Source organism: Camponotus vicinus, unplaced genomic scaffold (genome assembly GCF_025532165.1).
Source record: "Camponotus vicinus isolate PSW18456_S1 unplaced genomic scaffold, iyCamVici1.0 SCAF_5, whole genome shotgun sequence".
Taxonomy (NCBI): domain Eukaryota; kingdom Metazoa; phylum Arthropoda; class Insecta; order Hymenoptera; family Formicidae; genus Camponotus; species Camponotus vicinus.
In genome coordinates, this window is record NW_028141977.1 from 8,993,348 (window position 1) to 9,005,770 (window position 12,423).

General features: G+C 35.9%; 1 protein-coding gene and 1 long non-coding RNA gene across 2 annotated transcripts in view; one reads left to right on the forward strand and one right to left on the reverse strand.

Annotated features, from left to right (window-relative positions):
* Window positions 1-12,423, reverse strand: part of LOC145972248 (uncharacterized) — a 35,564-nt gene that overhangs the window by 14,527 nt on the left and 8,614 nt on the right. The window lies entirely within an intron of this gene.
* The window catches only part of Tfap-2 (transcription factor AP-2), an 81,380-nt gene that overhangs the window by 3,547 nt on the left and 65,410 nt on the right, over window positions 1-12,423 (forward strand). The window lies entirely within an intron of this gene.

A 12,423-nucleotide genomic window follows, 5' to 3' on the forward strand; every position in this document is an offset into this window, starting at 1 on the left:
GCAAGCATGTCTCAAACTATAGAAAATTCTCACGTGGTAAGAGAGAGAAAAAAGCGGGAGAGGGAACAGCTGTTGCTGACGTGCCCGCCTACACACGGTTATACCTGTTTCGAAGTCTGTGAACGTATTCTATTCTGACACTCGGCAACAAATCAGATGTTCAGATCCACGGCTATAATAAAACACAGCTATTAATGCATACTCCTTCGCGCTTTAAGAAATTTGCATTGTCAGTTGCCCTTTTCGCATGATTATTATTTTTATCGTAAAGTTTTGACATTATTTAAAACGTGATGCGTTTCTATTGTTTATATAATCGCTTTTCTCTCATGACTTTATGTCATTATTTTGTCTATACGTATATTCATAGTTTACTGTTGCTACTGGAATTTACATTTTTCGAATCGAAAAATATAGTTTAATTAATAATGGTTCGATTTAAAAAAGAATGTAAAATTTCTGTGCAGGGGACTATCAAGATGCTACCATATTACTTTTATATAATCCAATGAATTATTTCAATTTCTAGACAAACAAGGGACAATAGAATTTTTGATATAATTTTTATATACTATCAAAAACTATCAAGAAATCATTAGTTTGAATCATCATCTGATAAAATTGTTACAAGTGCAATTCATTAATCTCTTTACCTGACTCATCAGTCTCTTTAAATGATCATCGCAAAGAATCTTGTATTTCATGAATCTTCATTTCCCGATCTTAGGATTCGTTGATATAAAAATATCAACTAGAAAACGAGGCCGAACGGATTAGCTCGTAGACAGCACCTTTGTAAGATATAAGCCGATAAGGTCGCGATAGGTGCGAGACGAGTTTCAAGAAAAATCCGGATGCAATTCTGAGATGTGACGGTGCCGGCATCTCAACGTTCGATGTAGCACGTGGTGGCTACGCCGATGATTCCGCCACAACCGTACAACAGCATCGGGAAGATTCCATTAACCGCGTTTCCAGTCGATGAGCGGGAGCGCAAAAATTAACCCTTGCTACCGGCTCGGGCTCGTGTCGTTAATTATATCCTTGGAATCGGCGCTTTCGCGGTATCTAACGATACCATGAGTTACCTTAGGAAGCTTCACGCTTCTCATGCACGAAATGAGAGAAGATTAGCGCAACATTTGTCGATGAACGTTTCGCTTAAGAAGCGTTCTTTTTTCACGAAGGAATTTAGTATCTTTTCTTTCTATCTAGTTTTAATAATTATAATGTTAATTTTTGCGGACGGAAACTGATATATTGATTTATTTAATCGAAAATAAAGAATATTAATCATTAATTAAAAATACAATGTCTTTAATGTTGAATCAAACGAGAAATAATTAAAAATAGAATATAATAAAAAAAAAACTTTTTTAATGGAAAATTGATTAATTTAAAATTTTGCTTGTACAGATCCTATAGAAAAGAGAAAGTCATCGTATGATGAAATAAAAATATTAATATTTTGTAAGCTTTTCCTATTTATTAATACAAAAAGCAATAATATGTAAAGAAGTATCGACAGGTTATCAGTGATGAATATCTTTGTACATGTAAAAAACATGTGCTGTAAGTTGTTAAATATCAACTTTGCTTAACTTTGATAACCATTCTGTCGTAGTATTATCGTGCAATCTTAATGCCAACGTGCGCTAAGATGTAACCATAATGATAAATCATAGTTAGTAATATAATTTGACAGCAAGATTAATAACTTATAGCGAGGTAAAATTTAGATTCGTACGATTAACCTCCGCCTCGTTCGTAGTGTTCCTCGACATGATCCACCATTGTACATTAAATTGCACACATACACACAACATACATATATATTTTACAGCTATTAAATATTTATTTCTCTCGAAATAAAAAATGTGAAGGTTCGAACTATCGATGAGAGATCTATGCGTATGGAGAAAGCTGCGTCGCGTCGAGTATCGCGAATGCGTATCGGCAAATATGTCGGTCTTCGTTATCGCCACTCTAAGACGTGCGACCAATCATTTCAATTTCACGTTGATTGACAGCGTAGAATCGAGGAAGTGAAAGTGCCGAAAATAGTGCGCTAAAATCGGCACGTTGAACTTCGAGTCTGGGGATAATGTCGTCCTGTTTGAGAGGCCAATAAAAACCGCGATTAATCGTCGAAAGATTCCTCGGTATGACAGTTTTAATGGCTTGCAAGTAATCGCCTTTGCGCCAGCAAAGGATTTAAAGGTGAAGCTGGGGCCTTTCACGTGTTACTATAAGACGCACGTACAAACATAACGATGTGTATAGGGGAAGAGTTTTTCTTGTGTGCGATCCTCATGAGAGCATGATGGGTGAACTTCGCAACTTCGCACGAGATGCCACTTTAATTCGCGAGAAACAAGGAACTCTTATGCTACATGCGTCGGTTGCGCAATAAAATTTCAATAATTAATACTTGGCGGTTCTCTGATCAAGATGGAAGTCTTATATGCAACAATAATTGATACGTTGGCAAATAATTAAACAAGGTTTACTCGGTTTTCGTTGGGTAATAATGTTTATATTAAGACAATTATCGCGCGTTTACGCGTTTTTATCTGCTTTGTCTTGTAATCGATGATGCAAAGAAAAGGAATGTTTCTATATCGATGCTGTCTATCGCAACGATAAATATGTATTAAATGCTGATAAATGAGTGATAATTCATGTAATAATTAATTGACATCTATTTAAATAAATACAAAATTATTGATTTAATTCATCTTGTTATATTGTTGGTATTTAACATTAATCATTGATTTTTTTTATTTAATAGATACATAATTGTTAAAAAGAGTTGAAGTCCTTGTCATTAATTTAATTTATTTTAAGTTGAATTCACTTCTTTCTTTGCAAAAATTTATAAATATGATAACAGGATAATTAATAATGTCAAAAAATAAAGAATTTTAATATGAGAGCTGCATATAAATGAAAATATTTTTTATTTTGTTTTTTTATTGAAGCCTTAAAATTTTAACAATATTTAATTTATTGTGTAACATGCAAAATTATCAAATTAAACCGTTCTAGTAAAATTATTAAGAATGCTTTTCGTTGAGAAAATATTATATACAATTATCAAAAGAAATATTTTTATGATGGATGGATTTAAATCTTTCAAAGTATTTGCATCCGCTACTTTTATTCTCTGAATATTATTACCAGCTATCGATTATAATGACCATAAAGTGCCGTTATCTCGTTCCATTAAACGAAGAAACTAGCCACATAACATCATCCATAACGCAACCTATAAAATTAAAATTAGGCATTCTCTTATAAAATATTATTATGATAAAAATACCGTCAATTTTCAGCTTGTCATGTTTCGTATTATCGTGTGGGTCTCAATTTTATGCGATAATTATCTACAATGCATCAATACATACAGGGTATTAAGAAAAAAAATAATGATCCCGATAAATTTAAAAATAATTCCGAAATTAAATTAAAAAAAAAGTCAAAGAAGACATTCGTTGGTTTTCAACATTTATAACTTGAAAATTATTCGCGATGTAACAACTTTTAGAAAAAATTGAGAATTATAGCTCTATAGTCAAGCTCGTGGATCTCTCTCCTGGGACTCTCTGAACGTACCCAGCATGTGGTGGGTCGAGTATCGACAATGGAATTCGCCGTTTAAAGTCGGAAATCAATCTTCGTAAAATTTTAAACGCCTCGCGTGCGACGAGTGTCCCTGACTTTCGTTCGCGGATAATGACTACCTGCGGAAAAATTGAAGTTCGAAACGCGGTAGTCCTAAAGACCGGAGATAAATCACCCCTGGCATCGCGGATAATGATAGGTGGTGCAAGACGACCGTGTGCGGTGATATATTGTTGGCAACTCCTAAAGATAGCGCTTGAAATTCCCGGTGAGTGATAATATGCCGTATGCCGCCGATTGCGCATGCGATTTCCGATGCGATCTATCCGAGGATAGATGATTACGGTAACGTCGCTGAAAGGGCGATCGATCAGAGCGAAATTACGCGCTTCCGGTTATTGACGTCATCCGCTTCGTTCACGGGCGCGCATCAACGTCGACCATAAAGAAAAAAAGATGTTAATGGGAGAAAGAGAGAATAACACTTTATACATTAGTGCTTGTTTACGGAGAGAAGAAAAAAATATTCGATGGCCTTCGTGCAATGAAGCTTACATAATAAACTTTTAGAAACTTTATAATAATGATCTGTAATTAAAGTTTGAATATTAACGTAATATTCAAACTTTTGTTTTTTAAGATTTAATGCACTTTGTAACTTTATTATTTATACACATGCATAGTTTCTTGCAACATAGTGCATTGTTATAATTTCATGATAAGCTAAATATTATTTATATAACTTCTCTTATACATGAGAGCATTTTATAATTATCGTATAATTTTTGCTTGTGTTTTATGTCACAATATTAATGCAAATAAAGATGACAGGTCTCTGCGAGAGGCGCGAATGAATATAAGATACTATATATTTTTTATCTCACACACAATTTCTATTTCAATAATGTAACTGTATTGAAACGTCGTGAATTATCTATGATCATGATATAACGTCATAAGAGTCATCAGAGTCATAGCTTTATCTGCGCGTAATTAATTTTTATTTATACGCGCATCTCATACCTGTCGCCGTGGACAAGGTCACGAGGTTTCATTCGTTAATTCATCTTTCCATCCTACGCTAAGATCCTACGTCTCCGGCGAGAGGCAAAGCAAAGTTGCCTTCGCGCAGAGAAGGCGAATCTGACAAAATAAATATCATAAATATCCCGTATCATGGCATCCTATATGCGCTACGATCATTTTTGTAAATCAGAGACCGAAAGGTATACTATTACTCAATCGAATGGAGAATAAAATCTTCTCGTGCATCGTGAATATATTGCAACATGAGAATGTTTCCGCACACATTTGTCATCGTAACATTATAGTATCATTTATAATTCTCTGTATTATGTAAGATTATTCACTGTCCGATCAGCACATTGTTTTTGCCTCTTCGCGAATTTTTAATTATCTTTGTCGTTAATATTTGACTTTTAGATTTTAACGGAGTATTTTTCAATTTCTTATATTTTTTTTAAATATTTTTTATTTTTATTTTTTTTAAATATCGTTATACACTAATAAAAGTACATTTGTAACAAAGTATAATTCATAAATAAGAGTAATAGGCTTTCTCTTTATACAATCACACTTTTCGCAATCACTCGATCTTTGAAATAATGTATGTAAAAGTTGCGTAGACACTTATAAATTTTTGTTCAACGAGAATTGAGTCATTATAGAGAATCTTCTATCGATACGCATTACGAAGGCAACAATGAAGTAGATAAACATCTACGCAGACATGGTTGCTTAATAATACCTTAAAATCTTGCGAAAATTATCGTGATTTTAGCTTATGTATATAAAGAGAACGGGTGTGCCGTAGCGGTTATTGCGGACGATTATCGAAATTGCCACGTTGCGTTCAATTTCTCACGTGGCAACCAGGAAACTTGCTTAGAGGGAATACTAAATAACGTAGATAAGCGATAATAAAAAGTGCGTAATCATCGGTTGATTTTCGCTACTAAAAGATTCTTCCCGCAAGTTGGAAATTCTGAAGATTATATCGTAGTACGCTATTAGAGAAATCAAATATGTATATTTTGGCGTATAACTCTATTTACATAATAAAGATGACTTTCGCGCGAGAAAAAAAAATTAATTTCCTTCTATTATTAACAGAAATATGTAATCTGCATTTTTCACGAAAGACATTAAATAGAAATTTTCATCGACAAATCATGTACACGTAATTTTCAGACGTGGCAGGAAGAGTTTTATCAAGAATTATTTCTCGACATTCAGGCAACGCACAATAGCATTATAGACGATTCGCACAAAGTCACGCGAGATAATCCAGATATTTCGCGAGGACCTCGAAGGTGCGACTATCGCAAAATCCTCTTATTGTCAGAAAAGACGTCGGAGTCTCGTTTGGCAGCAGGATAAGAGGAGGGCGTCGGCGATCAAAGGGACACGATGCGTTCTTAACGACACGGGGTGCGGCCTCGCTGTCGCGAGACGATGCTTTTTCTCCCCGCGAGGCAATAAAGATCTGGATTAAAATCCCGCGGCGAATGCGTAAACGCATAAACACACCCGCGGCGCGCGCCGAGGCGCAGCCCGGCGGATCCGATAAACGACTACGCGTAGCCGGCAAATTTATCCGCGTAACAGGCGTTTTACCACGGCGCCGTATATTATTACGCCCGCCGTTTTATCTCCGACACGCGGTCGGTAGCTAGAGTCGATTGCACCACTTGCTCCGGTCTTTTTGCCGCTGCACGAGCCGCACTTAAGCCAATGGGACCACTGTTTATCTTTCGATACTGTATTTTGATAATGCAAGATGAATTTTAATCCCCCAACGCTTGGAATACAAGATTGTTATTTTTTTCATTAGAATATGTCGCTTTAATGCAGACCAAATTAGGGACGTAGTGTTTAAAATTGATGTTAGATTAAGATTTCTGTTTTTAAACGAGTCTGTTTTATTTCTCTTTCTCTTAATAAAACATTTTATTATTTAGTATTTTAAAAATATTTTTTTTTTCTAGGAATTTTTCAAGTTTTAAAGTTAAATTTATTGAATAAAAGCGATTAATTAAACCGAGATTCTTCCACTCTTAAAAACGCATTATATGCATATTATATATTTTTAATGCTATCATTGCTAATACAAGAAATACAATACATCATAAAATATATATGTAAATACAAATTATTAATTATTATTAATATGTAAATTATTATTAAATTTATTACAATAATAATTATTAAATTTATTACAATAATATAATTATTATTTCTAATTACACAATAAATGTTTGAAATTCGAAATAGATTTCGAAATAGATTTCGAAAAAAACTTGAAATACATCTCGTAATCATGAAATGTACAAAAATATTATTACGTCGCGAGTATGAAATATTAATAATTGATCTCTCGTTGATACTATAATAGTGCCTCATTTACGACGAACTCTGTCGCATCCTGCATCTCGTCGTTGGTCGTATCACTTTCGTCGACCGCGACCATTCCGTCTGTAACCGCAGCATCAGTTAAACGTACGTAAAATACGCGGTGATGCAGCGCGTGTCACTTATATTCTCTAGGCTCTTTAGTTGAATCTATGGGCGGAATTAGATGCGCGCATGATTTACGCGCGGAAGAATCGGCGAAGATAAATGAAGAAGAAGCCGGCGATATATTTCGTCCGATGCATCTCGTTTCGCCTGGTAAATGTTGCTCCGTTTCTGAGCCGCGATATTAACGAAACGTAAAATACGCACATCGTGATACGGTATCTGTCGTTTAAATTACTTCCACGCTCTTATCGCGAGCAGCGGAATGTCAGTCCCACTTAAATCCGCGTGCAAAAATTAAAGCAGTCGAGATTACAAGTGAATTCTCTCACCGCGAGGCAGGCGAAGCTAATAAACCGATACTAATCGCGAAAGATTTGCATCGACTCGCTATCAATTTCCGATAGGATTATTTCGTGCGTTAGCTCGCGCAGAAATAACGGTTACGGGTTAAAATGTGTACGTTGAAAAATTGCAGGTGGATTTTTGTCCGAGAGTCTTTCAGGGAGAAGATCAGGTGCTTAACGGATGGCAGCGAAAAGGTTACCTGTTTAACTTGGCGTGATCTTTAGCGAATAATTCTTGATCGTCGTTGCGCATAAAGACCATCCCGTTTCAGGCGAGCGATTGCGCTCCAACGACGACACAAAACGCTCGATCTGCGACGCGGGGAATATTAACTAAACGTAACTTGGACCGCTCAAGTATACGTGCGTTGCACGCGAGAGATAATAAACGTGGGGTAAGAGTCGCCGTAAAACTTTTTGCAGTCCACCGCTTTCTTTGCCAACTCGCAACGACTCGGCTTGTGCCGCGGGCCGCTCGCGGCCGTTTTATTGCGCGCGTTTTGCGCTCCGTCCTCGTTGAAAGGCGACTAGAGCCCGGATTTCGTGGCGACTTTTCGTCATCCTGCTACGCGAAACGGGGACAACAAAACGACTGACGCTCGTTTACAAGGGAACGAGAGTTTTGTTAAAATTGGGTAGGAAGATTAAGCGTTTAAGTGTTGCTATAAACTGTCTTTAATAAATAGCAAAACAATTATTTTTAACCGACGCTTTGTGTCTTGCGACATACGAGTTACAAATGAATATTTTTTGTTTTTTCTATTTGTTATATTATTGTTAAGTTGCAAGAGTTTAAAGTAAATTTAAAAGCGTCTATTTCTTTTCTCGCACTTGTCTTTGCATTTAAGACAGCAAATTTTATTATTTCACGTTTAAATATCTTTTAAACAACAGAGAAAATAATTTTTATCGAATATAGTATGTATTTAGAAAGAGAGGGATAAAAATTCTGTGGAAAATATGGGATAAAAAATAATTATGATACGAGCTATTTATGAGTTTTTAAGCGGACGTTTCATTATGATGTTGCATTTATCACCCAAGTGCATTTTACGTATGGTGACAAATCTGGTTTTCTCAATTTTTCGCATCCTACAATTATCATAAAAAATTCATCAGAAAATATACTATAATTATTTGTGCTATAAATAATGTAAATATCGCAAATTTTTTGATACTATATATTTAATTTTAATAATTACTTAAAATTGGACGAATAAAAAGATTATAACAGTAATTCTCGTAATAATTATTAATGATTCCAGATTAAGATTTCCGTGCTCGTGTAATTTACAAATTTATTAAAATTTGCGGCTCGGTTATTCAACGTATGCGCAACCTGATTGACGCTCGGAGGCACCTGACAACGCGTTATCTTAAAATATGTAAAAGAATATGACACTTAACTTTTTATATTATATTCCCGTGCGTGTGTGCGAGATCAAAAGTCCATCGGAACGGATATGTTGCAAAGGAACGATATCGATCTCTCTCGTGTCGGAATTATTTTGCGCCACATATAATTTTCCATCACATTCAGTTATAACACGCCTAGTTAACGCAATAATTTTTTTAACGAACCGTCAACTTTACTCGCCGTCACTGTATTATAATCCCGAAACGACCGCTCCCGATAACTTGCAAATTATATCCGCACGTAGAATAATTTGGCGGTTGTGTGCATGGTATGCGGTAACAAGCACGAAATAAGACGCATACATTACGACCTTAATAAAGCGGGGCCGATTTACATAGTAATTACTAAGTTTTCTGGATCCAAATTACCTGCGTAGCGAGACGTCAAAGAAAAGACGAGCGCCTGACAACGCGTTCAAATAATGAGCGAACGGGACCGACGAAACAAACTTGCAAACATTTACAAGTTAGAAATTGTACAGATGCATTTTTCTTTCTCACTTTATTGAAACACTTTACATGCGTTATATTATTAATTCACTAAAATGTGATTATTATAATATCACTTGATATAATTTGATATAACTTGACAGTTATAATAACTATTAAAATTATTATTTTTTCATTACAAATTAATATTATTATGCGTATTATTTTCAATGTTTCATTAATCAAATTCTATCAATAATCGCGAAAATATCATATTAATTATTTGATTTTCTATATTTACAATATTACTCTCGCTGTTGCGATAAAACCCGATTGAAACAAGGATAAAATTAATTTAATTCATTCCATGTGAGTCATTATTTAATTTGAATCGATATCATAAATCTTAAATTTGAATAATTTCCATATATATGAGAAACTAAATTTATACTTTTCACGAGGAGCTCGATTAACTATTTTTAATGATCGGATAGTCTTCTCCGCGATTGCGAATCAATTCTTTGAATTAATTTCATCGCTACTTTCTACGCTACGCTTTTTTTTGGCGATGCGATTTCACCTCTCGAGCTAATCATTGTATGGAATTGAAGTCGCTTCGCTTCGTTACAATTCGCAGTTCGATTAGCCTTGAATGGCAGGTATTGTTTCAGACGGATCCCCTCAATTCGACACTATCGATAGTCCAACCTATACACACGGATATAACCGTTAACCTTTTGGCGTCCTACTTTGGAATCCTACCGCGAGGATCTTAGAAATGTGTGCGTATAAACATGACTCATAGAGATTCGTGTAATATGAATTATAAATCGCGCGGATTCTCTCGTGAGAGTCTACGAAATTACCGCTCAGACAGTTAAGACAATATTTTTCAAGACAGCGACGAAGGAAGAGAGAACAGCAATGAGATAGAGATTATATAGATAGGGAGAAAGTGTGCGCGGTACAAAGGCACTGAAAGTACAAGCTCAGAAATGTTACGCGAATCTAACTACATATTAGTTTTGATGCAAGACGACGCTTTTAACAAATGACGACTATGGAAGACAATAATGTATAGAAATTATTCACATGTATATTATGGTAGAATGTTAAACAAATTTTGAACAGTATGCGGAAAGGATTGCGAGAGGGTTTCAGGAGAAAAACCGGCAGCTTCGTATCTTAAGGAAAAAATCCGCGAATGAAAGCGAATCGTCGTATATAAAATGATATCGTGTATGTCACGTTCACGCGGAAGTCTCGGTTGTGTGTCTTGAAAAATGCTCTTTCACCTTCGGGAGTGCCTCGCCGATATATTTTATACGTGGCTGCACGCCCCGAAAGCCACCTGCGCGCCAATTTAAGTAGCTCTGTCCAATATATGTCGGGCCCCGCACGCACGTAAATTCAGATAAGGGCGTACGAGAAGGCAGTTTACGCTACAATCGGTCCCGCGATATTTCCCTACTTTTTTTTTACCGCGATTCAAAATTGTTTTTAACCCGATATCGCGATCTCGAGGATCCGACATCGAGAGATTGGATGCTGCAGTTGTGAAGTATCACTTTGCGTAATATTTGTATCACGTGTCTGGATATGTATTACACCTATTCCATCTATATCATAAGCAACGTGAATAGAGATGGGTATTTTTATTTATTTATTTGACAGCGATCGTTGGAGGAATCGCTCGAGCTGGTTTTTGACGTTTCCCAGCTGATCGGTGACATGCGACGCGCTCGAGAACGCGTTTGTCTCCTCGTAATGCGGAAGGTGTAATGCGCTGTTTGCTTCGGAAAGTGCTCTTTCACCTTCGAGGGTGAAAGATTGTCTCGTTGGGCGCAGGCTACTTTATGTATCGCCGCGAGCGCCTTGGAAAGCACCTGCGTATGTCGGCCTATACCCGTCGGCATGTTACGTAGGTAACCTGTGCCTATGTTTCGCCGCATGTATTTAAACATGAGGCTGGTCCCCTGTCCACGTGCACGCACTCACGCACACGTACGACTTCGCGCGGTGCGTGGATGTTTAAATATCGCTCGGCTGTACGATGTACAGGGCGTGGAACCTGTTACCGGCTCGAGTAGGCGGGTCTCGCTCTCTCTCTCTTTCTCTCGGTCGAAACCGATCGATCGAGGCCTTCGACGAGGCGCTACGACATGTGATTCTACGTTGGCGATCGCGCTTCGTACACCCGCGAAATACGCTCGCGTGCGGATTCCGCTTCGATTCGATCCGAATCAAATTCAATGTATAACGTTTGCTGTAGTTTAATGTGCTGATTAATTTAATCGCACATTTTCAAAGATTTTTCTTATATATTTATTTGTTTTTGTTTCGAATAATGTAAATTTAAAATTGCAAATTTTTAAGAAAATTTTTTGATAAAAAAACTATGGATATATTTTAATAAAACAAATATGGATTAAATTTGGATTTAATAAAAAAACTATAGATATATTTTAATAAAAAAATATGGATTGTCGAAATCGCTCTGAGATCTTGAGAAATTTTTTGTTTCGCGTTATTACCATGATTTTCTAAAACATTGTGAAATATGTTACGTAAAGTTAATAAGATTATTGATTCATAAACAGCGTTCATGATTTATTGAACTAGTCTTTTCTGAAGCAGAATTCATTATATTCTTATCTTATTTTTCAGGAAAACATATATCTTTAAACATGTGTTGCATCATTAATTTATCTATGATGATACAAATAAAGTGGAAATTTATACTTATTCGTGTATGAGATTACGTTTGCTTTCTCTCGGATATACAATTTTACAATATTATATTCTAAATTTTCATATATTCTTGTGTTTTTAATTCTTATATTAGTAGGAAATTACTTTTCATTGGCGAAACGCGTTATTACCTAGGGATTCCATGAACGGAATCAAGCGTGACTAGATTACAGTGAGAAATATCGATGCATTTTCTGATTCCTTCTTCGATTTAACAATACGCGCCTCTCGCTATACTTCCGCAATATCGTGAATAAGCAGCAATAACCGTCCACCATTCGATATTATAGCTTGTATCAGAAAGTCCGAGACGGACATT